Source organism: Saccostrea cucullata, unplaced genomic scaffold (assembly GCF_032062105.1).
Source record: "Saccostrea cucullata isolate Sc308-1 unplaced genomic scaffold, CSIRO_AGI_Scuc_v1 ctg3331, whole genome shotgun sequence".
Lineage (NCBI taxonomy): Eukaryota > Metazoa > Mollusca > Bivalvia > Ostreida > Ostreidae > Saccostrea > Saccostrea cuccullata.
Window position 1 is genome coordinate 6,154 of NW_026935258.1, and position 11,711 is coordinate 17,864.

Consider the following 11,711-nt stretch of genomic DNA (forward strand, 5'->3'; position numbering starts at 1 on the left):
TACTTTAATACGAAATAAACGTCATTGTCTTAATAAAAAGTAACTGATTTTCTTGATTGTACAAACAAAAAGTTTGTGGGTTTTTTGAAGTTGTAATAAGGAAGAGAATCAATGTGTCATTTAGATCGCCTACGTACAATATTCAGATGCATGTGTACCGTTTTTATTAGAGGTCCAAATAGCTTCCCTCGTCTGAAAAGTCTCACATCAACCGACATTTTCTTTTTTGTTACGATTTTTTGCTTTAAAAGATGAGGTCTTTAAATTAATTCGGTTATTCTCGAAATGTAGAGTGAATCCCGACAATCATGTAGTTATGATAAACCAGTATATCGATGATACAATGTATCCAGTATCAAACATTTGTCCCACTTGTTTGTTTACGCGGCAACGAAACTCCCCTTCCCAACGAAAGAGCGCACCAAGGGAGATAATCTCGAAACTTGCGTATTGATTTAGTAAAATTAAAACTTTTTTTCAATGAGACACCGTTTGGCGCTTTGGAGGCAGATACGCCAGAGGATAACACATTTTTGACTAAATGACAATTCAGGAATATCGGTTATAAGCAAAATCGATTTTATTTTTTCATATCCCGGTTTTCATTGAGTTTCAAATAGATAAACTAGTGTTATTTTGCAGTGAACTTGCACTCAAGTCTAAATTACAACTTCCAAACTTATGTATAGTGTTTAAAAAGTAATGCTTAATGTTCTTGGTGTATATTTAATGAAAATACACTTTTTCATCCCTTATGATCCATATGGCGTTAAATGACAATTGTACAACTAAACAAAATTTTTTAAAATATACCCTATGAGCAAAATTTTTAGCGATGATTTAATTTTGGCATTGTTAGGGATGGTTCTGAGATCGTTAAAATTGAATTTCGCTAATGATGTATACCATATCTGTTGTTATAACTATTTTTCAAGACATTTCAAAACCGCTCAAAATACTTCCAATAATCGCCTAATTTTTGCGTCTCAATGAAATTTCTACTTATACAGTATAATCATATACGAGGATTGATCCAAAAGTAATGTCACTGTGTCCATATCTTTAATATTTGGCATCATATTATCATATATAATGTGCCAAAAGATGCATAAAAATGAATCTAATCAAAATTGAAAATTTCGAATAATAATGTTTAATTGAACTAATTTTATAAACGTTTAATACATGAAACATGCAGCTTGTCGCCGCGTCACGTTTTAAAGTGTACATTTTTCCAATATTTAAAAAGATAAGTTTACGACATTTACTAGTCTTTAGTTATAAAATAAAAAAAATAATAAATGACGTCCTTGCTTTTGGGTCATAAACATTGTTGTTTTAATCCGATGTATTGAAGAAAGAAAATGTGGAAATGGGAAACAACCGCTGAAATGAGCTGTAATGAGTCATTCTACAAAAACATGACCAATTTAACATATTTTTCTATGTCGCTTACAAATATACCGTTCTAATATCTAGACTTTTATTTTTATGATCGATTTCAACCCTAACTCTCAATGTACAATGTAAATTTATACCTATATATATATGCAGTTAAAGTATCGATAATAAAATAATGAATTGTTGAAAAACGAATTCAACTGCAAATCTTCATTTCTCTCCATTTATTTACAATTTCAAGATGGAATTCTCATCCGTAAAAGAGTCCCAAACAGATTGCGATGAATGTTAAAAAAAGTTTTTAATCTATATAAAAAGAAATCAAAGCTTTTCTTGCAAAAAATGCATTTATATCTTCTTTCATGCGAGATCATTGCATGTCCCTAAAAATCGATTAACTTCGGTAACCATTTTGTTTTAAATTTCACGAACGGAATGCAGATTTCAAAAAGAAATGCAACTTATCTGACCGCTGAACCTTATATCTTTGATTCTAGTTGCGAGTCAGCTATAATAGACGATTACATTTTCGAAATAACAAAACAAATTACAAAAAACTGTGGTCTCTCTTAAAAAATTAACTTCCGTAACTGCAATTCATGAAAGTTTTTGCAATAAAGGTATATATATTTTATATAGTTTTTGGACAGAAATGCTTCATACTTTTGTTTAATATCCCAAAACAAGCTTTGATTTTAACTATCGCCGAGAATTTTAACTTTTATTGCTAGGGAATTTACTTCCGTAACGATATTTTACCGAAATTTTATTTTAATATTGGATTCATGCGAAACTTCATGAATCATATTTCAAAGTTCTATACTGAACATCAGAAACCAAATACTGGTCAAATTCAGCGTTACTTACTGTATAAAATAATAAGGCTTGATCAAGCATTAACTTCCGTAGAGAATCAATGTAATATTGAAATTGTTGTAAAAAAAAATTAACTATACCAGATTTGTGGACACTTTTTTTTTTGGAGTTCACTGATATGTCCTTGAGAGAAATATAATGTTCACTTCATTTTTTGAGACAATTTTTTTCATGTTTTATATCTTGAATTGGTCCATTTATCGTAGAATGACTGAATACGTTTTTGCTTCAAAATGGGGAAATCGACAGTAGAGACAGTTACGAAACAGAGGAAAGAATCTGAATAAGAAACTTGTTTATAGACAGTTTCAGCAATTTTTGACGGGTCATGGGCCATTGAATGATCAGCAGAGGACAGGAAAACGAAAAGGGAGGTCGGGCAAAAACGTTCAATGGTGTCTGACATTGTAAAAAAAAAAAAGAGACGTTTTACGGTTAGAGTGATTTGAAAAACTTTTAAGTTTGTCTTATAGCACTGTTCAAAGAATTTAGACAGAGGACTAAATTATATATAGAGTGAGTGTACAATGGGTGCCCATTATTCTTTTAAAAGTGAAATATGTTAATGTGTTCGTGAATCTCAAATATTTTTAATGAAACGAAGTGAAAGCATTAAAGTATATGACGGCGCGACATTCCGTCATATGACGTTATTTAGTGCGGCGACTACCATAACTGCTCTTTTGTATATAATTCAACATTTTGAGAAGTTTTAATCCATTTTAATTTGAATTTTACAGGACTGATTTGAATAAATAGAGCTTCGATCTGGTATAATTTTGTTAATTTACGTTAACGAATAGCAAATTTATCATTAAGTTGTGACATTACTTTTGGATCAACCCTCGTATATTGGTAATTTTTCTCAAATTCACGTTTTTTGTACATCATAATTCTGAATACAAATTATAAAAATCATATAATTTATTAATCAATCTCTCACTTGTACATGTAATGTCTGTAAAAAATTCATCTTATTTTTGAAATCCTACTTGGGATTACTGATGCCTTTGTTGAGTAAGTACGGTTGTGGCTGTCTTTGTTGGAATCAGTTCTCCCTCATTCAAAACAATTGAGGATCAAAGTTTATAGGAATATACAGGGCAAATCTTTAAAAAAAATCTTCTGAAGAACAACAAAGCCATAATTGCATCATCAGGTAGTATAGATTCAGACTTGTACAAATTGTGACACCCAGGGATAGGATTGGACCACTATGGAATAGGAAAATCTTCCTCTCAAGAACAACAAAATTTAAATGATGATCCTGGGTTTGGGTGGGACCAAAATGAAATTTCAAACTGATAGGGAAAAGAGACAGTAATTCAAACAAATATACAAGTAAGTATTGATACAAGTTAATTTAAATCATACCCCCACCTTTAAGGGTTAATTAAGTCGGGACCACTTCTGCATTTAAGGTTTTTAATACTGGATTGATTCCTGGGTTTTTTTCCTAGCCACAATGCTCAGGTGAGCGATGATAATAATAATATTAATAATAAATCAGATTCTCTAACAGTCTGTGGAAGATTCTTACTTTTCAATTACAAAAAGAGATCAATTTCTCCACATGCGCACTACGAAATACACGGTTAGCTCAGTGAATATTCATTTTCTTTCATTTTGTATGAATTTCCCAGCAATTTTGTCAGATCCCTTAGACAATTCATGAATCAAAATGGACATTTCTTTTTCTATTTTATTTCTAATAATAATTTCACAATATAATGCTTGTGTATTTGGTGCTTTCAAAGAATTTTCGGACTTTTCTCGAGTTTCTGCAAATGACAACAAAATACCAACACTTAACATTATAGGAGAATACAACGAGATTCAAAGCTTGTCAGAATGTGCCTCAAGGTGTTTCAAACTACCTGGTTGTACAAGTTATTTTTTTAACCGTGGATCTAGAAAATGTTTTGCAACCAGCTCTGCAAATGGACTTGTACCGTTCGATGGATTTGTGCAATTCTCTATTCAAACAAGTATGTGTTTGACTGTCCTTCTGAATGGAACACTGTTTTTATTAGTCCTAATTTATACTGTTTAAAACCATGAAAGGAATTGATGGAATTGATCATAAACTCAGAAAATGTAATCTGCCAGTAATTTTTCTAATTTATTGTATACGTTCTGATATATATATCAAATTTTAAAATTCTGTTGCTCAAAGAGCAACTCTTTTTCTAAAGTGATCCTGTTTCTTTTAGATATTTTGCAATGGAGAGTCTTTGGAAAATCGCATTATCTTCTTGTGAGGAATGAACTAGCGCTCCTAGGAGCACAGGTAATGTCATATATATGTTACGATATAGCAAGCAAGGTTATCGGTTCCTGGACTTCATGAAGAATAATTCTAGATTCATATCAACTCTAGCAAAAAAGTGTGTTTTAATTTGATTAATACAGCACCAAGCTGGAAAGCTGTGCGAGTAGAATGCATATAAGAATGATAATTTTTGCTTTTCAGACATATGAATACATTGACTTAGTCCCTTTTTCTTCCTTAAGATCATAGCCTCTGCACCCCGTGGGGATCCGGGTTAGAATAGGTCCTCAGTACCCCTTGCTTGTCGTAAAAGGCGACTAAATGGGGCGGTCCTTCGGATGAGACCGTATAAACCGAGGCCCCGTGTCACAGCAGGTGTGGCAAGATAAAGATCCTTCGCTGCTCAAAGGCCTTTAGTGCCGAGCATAGGCCTAAATTTACAGCCCTTCACCGGCACATGGTGACGTCTCCATATCAATGAAATATTCTGGAAAAGGACGTTAAACAGTATACAATCAATCAATCAATCATAGTCTTTGCTTGAATAAAAAGAGACCTAGTATGGAGATAACTTTTATAAAATAAGACTTTTAATCACGATGTTGTAAAGTATGCATTCTTGCCTTTAAATAGAAAAAAAAATAACAAAATCAAGCTTAGTGTTGTACTTTTTAATCTGCAAAAGAAGGTGAAAGGATTTTCAGGAATGTAGTTATTTTTTACCTTGATTATTTACATTTTTGAAAGATCTAGTTTTCGACTCGTATATCGGTAATTTAAAATCAATTGATGCAAAATCTCGATTTATTTTAGACAATTCTTAAAGCAAAAAGATTGTCATTTGTTCTTTTCTCTATGAATTTGAAATCATTGAAAGTGTTTTACTTTTAAAAACCACATTTTTGAACAAATGAGAGACGATCTAGAGACTACCGATTATCAAGTTCTGGGGAAAGATAACAAGTCGAATCGTAAAAAGTCTGCTTGCATAATGATTTTTAAAAAAATCTAAAGGTTGTGTATCACGAACGACATGGTTTTACTTCTGAACTTGTGACCTATCAAAGAAAAAGATTGAATCGAAGTAAAGTTATTCTTCAAAGCATGTGAAAACGACGTTATTAGTAAGATATTTTTGAATGTAATCTGAATTTCAATAAGCATCGCCTACGAGGTTGTCCCAAAAAGTCGTAGACATGGAACATAGTTTATTTTCTCCTTGCTGAATCAGATTTCTTATCTTGTCATAGCAAAGAGTAACATTTTATGATCATGCATTTCAAGTTTCATGACGATACTACATTTAATAAAAAAAACTATGAAAAAATAATGAAACCATATGTAAGTGTACATCGGCGCACGAACGCAAGCGTAATTTACGTCTCTCATAACGTCATGGTCCCTTTTTCTGCTTCACATGAGGCTATTTACATCCAAATTAACTTTCTTTTTATCCCGAAAACCCCTTTACTCTTCAGGGGTGCAGGGTTTGGACGCTGTAATGAAGAAATTTAATGTAGTGGATTCCTGATTCTACGTCCTTCCTCTAATAAACTTTTCGATTTTTTTGCAAAAAGTTTGCTTTCTAGACTCCTCCAAAAATTAAACTGTCTCCCCGAATACGAAATTGAACAACAGTACCACTAATATTTAAGAAAATTGCATATAAATTTGTCTTTGTGTTCTTGCATACCTTTGCTCTTGTCGGACCATTGCTGTTTTTATCAAGTATATCTTATGGTAAATTTTGTATTGAGTGTTTTAAGCAATAGATTCATGTTCCATTATCAGTTTGAATATGAAACAAAACTGGATAACTACAGTTGCTGATATTTTAAAATAATTGTTATGACATTCCTACACGCTGTCTTTTTCACTCATTTTTCAAAATAAAGGGTGATCCTTGAGTACCAAGCTTTTTTACCATCAAACGTTTCTTTAAAACATTGTAATATACTCCCGATATGATGTATATCAAATTTGCTATTTGTCTTAAAGTCAGTCTTACATCATCAGATATTATTTGTTGAAATTGGGCAAATATTACATCAGTTGTTATAATTTTTGTTGGCAAGGACGTTACCCATTTTTGATGCCCATTATATATTTTTTTATCATTGAAATCCACTTGCTTATTTGCCTATAAAACAGGCATTGGTTGATGTAAATGTCACATATTTAAGTGAAAATTTCTTTGGGATTTTTAACACGTTTTACAGCAGCTTTGCAGAAGCTTTTATTTTCACTCGAGTTTACCGATTCTTTACCATTAATTTATAATGCAGTGTCTCGAATAGCCCTTGTTTCCCAGCTTCTCACGATGAAACAATGTGATGAAAAGTGGTCACATAAACTGTTATCAATTCATTAAAGATTCAATAATGAGAGAAAGTCTAGCTTAATGCCATATGAGTTCTATATTGTATGTCATTGAGCTAATGACATTATATATTGAACGTCCCTCGTAGAGGAAAAACTACGTTTGAATCTCATACTATTAAAAACAACTTTTCTACTAAAATATAGTGTGTAATGTCCTTTCTGCACTCTTTTCCCCCGTCTCTGATGAATATAAAACATACCAAAAACAATTTATTACGTTTACGTGCGCTGGGTACGCGTTCGACGACGTCATTTTTCAACAATCTTAATTCGAACAACACTTTGAATATAATGCCACCAGTCGTCTGTTTCTAATGCTATTGATATGAAAAATTGACATATTATTAAGATTTTGATTCTGGTTTCAGTGATTGAAATTTTAGTTCAATCTTTTACATAGTTCCAAAGAAATAAAAACAAATGTAATAGTTATATGCGTCAATTTTCCGAATTTTGGTCGTGTGCCGACAGACCATATCGGCCTTCATATAAATCGTCCCAATTTAATTAATATGTTAGATATATATTTTAGAAATCACAATTTTAAAGAACATTGAATGTATTATGTCTATGCAAAATTTGGTTAGTATTGGTTGTGTGTTAAAAAAAACTATCAACATATTGTCTAACATCGTTTTGGGACAACCCTCGTGTATGTCCATAGAATATTCTAGAAATATCCTGTTATGAATACTTAATTACGGTCTAAATACGTGGTTTAAGTGCATAACTGTTTATGGTTGGTTTACTAATGAATTAAAACACAAAGACCAGAGTTCTCCATGAGCTGTTTTAATGTTTTATTACTATTCAAATTTTATGCGTGGGACACAGTAGAAATTTGCCGACACAATAAGATCTGTGCTGGTCCCGAAAGTTAAACATAATTTCTCTCTAACTGAAACTTTAATCAAACAATTCTACTGTTATTCAGTTCTCAAAGGTAGAGGGCTTAATTAGGGCTTCGTCTTGCATAAAAAATTATCTCTTACACCCTGGCATGAAGGAACAAAGACAAATAATTTGTTTTGACTTCCACTTTGTAACTTTTAATTGGTAGATGCATTAAACATAACATTGTATTAATTTAAAAAAAATAAATAATGTATGTCTTTTCTATAGAGCCACGACTCTTGAATTATGTTTTCACTGTAAATCAAACATAACATGGTACCGAAATCATTGAATTGATTTAGATAAATTGTTTTGAATTTTCAATGAAATCTTAAAAGTATTTTACTATTCTGGAGTTTTTTTTTTTGTTTTTGTTTTGTTTTTTTTTTTTGTAATTCGGTAATTCGATCAAGAGAATTGACAAAAAATAACGGCAAATTTACTTTCAATCAAAAATGATAAGTAGCTCGACTGTATCGACTAGAATTTTCTCTGCTTTTCTGAACATGTGTTTTAACTTTAATCAATATGTACGACAATACCATTTGTGTAACAAATTAGTGACTTTAAAAAAGATTTGTTCAAGTATTCTTTAAATTGATATTATAATGAATAGCGATTCATTTGCGAATTTGATCGCAAAGATACCGCGAAAGTTTAGTGCTTCGGGTAAACTTCTGCATGTACTACTGGCAAAAGTCGTTTTTTTTCCTACACAGTATATGATATACTGATTTGCCTGCATATCAATTTTAAATATTACAATCCCATTTATGTTTAAAAAGTTTTCGAAAAACAAATGCTAAAATATCGTTTTCTCTATAAGAGCCACACCTCTAGCACGAGGAAGGGGGTAGATGGGGCTATTTACGCACCATTTCTAATCTTATCATAGCATTAGCAAGCCCACACATCTTCGAGTTCTCTTGGACGTCCTTTTAAAACTTTAAGTATGTATTATTTTTGTTTGAAAATAAATATGTTCAGATTATTTTTATATGATAATGTATCCTTTTCAAGAGACACTGTTTGGCGCTTGGGGCAAAGCTTGTCGAGATAGAAACTCCAGAAGAAAACACATATTTGACAAACATTGCGAAGCAAGAAAACGTTGGTAAGAACAGACCTTTTAAGCAGTTTCTTTTATTTTCATTGGTTTCCAAAAAAAAAAAAAAATTAGTTCTTTTGTTTTAATTTGTCTTAAGTTTGGATTATGATTATTTTAAAAGAATTAAAAAATGTTAAATATGTACATGTATTCGATATTCAATAGTACTTTATAGCACATATATATTAATGAAAAAAAAAAACATTTAGCACAACTTTAAATAAACGTTAAATAGTGAATTTCATGTCGCTTTTTTACCATTCCCACTACCGCCAATGAGGATAAAACTAATGTGCATTAGATTTGTACGTATTTTCAAGTTAAAAGTAGCACGAATTTTATCAAAGCAAAATAACTAAATATGTCATATACTGTAGACGTACTTTTTTCCACGGGGTCATAATTCCGCGGAATCTCCATTTCCGTTTGATCCGCGGGTTGAAAATTACCCGGATTTCTCAGACTATCTCTATATGCCTTTTATTTATATTAAGTACGCTTGGACAAATTTGTGACCGCATACATAGGTAAATAAATACCACGCGGAAAAAAGTACTTCTACAGTAGTTGAACTACGTTTCTCGAACAGGCAGACCACGTATATATAAACAGAAACGCAACAAACAGTAATCTACAAATATTTGAATATTTTATCTAATGATTTTTAAAAAATGAATACAGTAAGGCTAAACTCACTTTTCAAAACATCAGACATTTGATAAAATGTTTATTGATTATCTGTCAACTTTTGAAAATACCATAATGACTGTTAAAACACCCCCTCCAAGACATTCAATTAAAGCGTGCAAGACTTTGATCCTACACAACAATTACAGCTTAAATTCTACGATTTATCAATATAGAGATCTTAGTGAAGGAAATATTCGTTGTCATTTTTAAATGTCTGTTTTTCTGATGATAAAGTCGAATTTTCTCTAGCCTAACGCAGTGTAGAAACACTTGTACTTCCTGTCCTGTCCACGGTCCGTCATTAATGCATATGATACGAAAGAGCCTGTTGAAGCGATATGTAGTGATTTTTTGCATCAGCGACTTTCCATCACCTTTATTTTCAGATTTTCCAGCTAAAGCAATGGAAATGCGTACTTAATACATTTTCAAGAAGCCTTAGTATTACTGCAGGAAATAAAATGCAACAATTACAAACCCTTATAATTCCATAATATTGCCAAATGTTTTGTTAAAATTGCATTTTTTTTTTAATTTCTAATAAGCAGACTCAAACTTATTTTCCGGTAATGGTATGAAAATTGTTCTACCGTCCATTATCGATTTTTACACAATTGAAGATATCCATACTTTAAAGATACAAATTTCTTTACAATGTTTAATCATTTCCCCATAAAATAGGATTTTGCGTTTTTTTTGCTTCAGTATAGAAAGCAAAAAGAATTTAAATTCACTTTACAAGGATACGGACTCCCAATCCAACCCGAGGTTTACCACTCGACCCACAAAATCTGTCCTTAAGCCTTTCAGAAACGGTACACTAAACTGCTCAGCCATCTAGTCAAGTTAAAAAAAAACTTTCTTTCGATATTCTCGCGGCGGCTGTAAAGGGTCATTTCAAGTGGAAGTAAGAAATAGTTATTTGGACATGTTTTTTTAAATAGAATATCAATAAAATACATATCGCAGTGATATTACTGTTTTTTTAAGCACATTCAATTAATCAACAAAATGCTTTCTGTTTTCTTATGTTTTTTATGGACTAAATAATGCAATTGTTGCTTACGCCGGTAATCTTATACCTTTCTGCGACATGCAGTTCACACTTCCTAAAATACTTGTAATATGCTAAAACGTTCTAAAATACTTAGCGCATATTATAAAACTCATAACTACTTTTCTTCAAACTCACACTGTTACAAAAATGTCAAATAAATAAATACTGAATATTTTTTCTTCATTTTAATGTAGATATTCGGATTGGGATTACTGATATCTTTGAGGAGGGAAAATGGGTGTTCCTATCGTCGTTGAAAGCTGTTCCGTTTACTTACTGGAGCTGGGGTAATCCCGACAATACTTTTAATCAAGACTGTGTTACGTTAGCAAGCTATGTTGACTATGAGTGGGATGACGACCATTGTTCAGCTCAAAGGAATTTTGTTTGTGAAAGATTAATTGGTTGATAATCATGACGTCACCATTCAAACTAAAGTTTGAATGAAATATTAAGTTGTTATTTAACGTGTATCAACAAGTGAACAAGTAGTATTTAGTAGGGAAAAATTCAATCTTATATATTACTTGTATATAGGTCAAGATGCTGTGAATGAAAATATATATAACAGTAAAAATTGAAAACTTAGATTTCGGTGGCCATCAGTTCTTTATTAGGCTCTATGCCACTGTCAAGAAAGTTTGAAAAGATGTAAAAGGGGTAAAATTTTCGTGTGTGGTGAGAAGAATAAAATTAAGGCTATACTACAATTTCTTTAGCACATATTTCAATGTAAATTATAAATTATCGAAAAAAATACCAGACAACAGCTTTAAAATGAAAATGCTTGGCATAAAATCAAACAACAACTGACAGGATGTGCTTGGAATGTAGAAATAGCAAAACAAAAAAACAGATGATGGATACAAAATAAATAACTTACTTACTTACGCCTCTTCGCGCCAGACGGTACATAAGACAGGCACACAGTCCCTCCACTTAGTCCTATCTTTGCCTTTCTTTCTATTTTTTCCACGTAAGCCTTATCTCTTTCAGTTCTTTCTTTGTTGTTCTTCGTCAAGTTGTTTTTG

General features: G+C 31.7%; 1 long non-coding RNA gene across 1 annotated transcript; it reads left to right on the forward strand.

The window, feature by feature from the left end:
• Positions 1-4,483: 4,483 nt before the first annotated feature.
• LOC134242327 (uncharacterized) lies at positions 4,484-11,275 on the forward strand. The gene is made up of 3 exons (XR_009986841.1): positions 4,484-4,567; positions 8,846-8,939; positions 10,875-11,275. It is a non-coding gene; the product is annotated as an uncharacterized LOC134242327 (long non-coding RNA).
• The last annotated feature ends 436 nt before the right edge of the window (positions 11,276-11,711 follow it).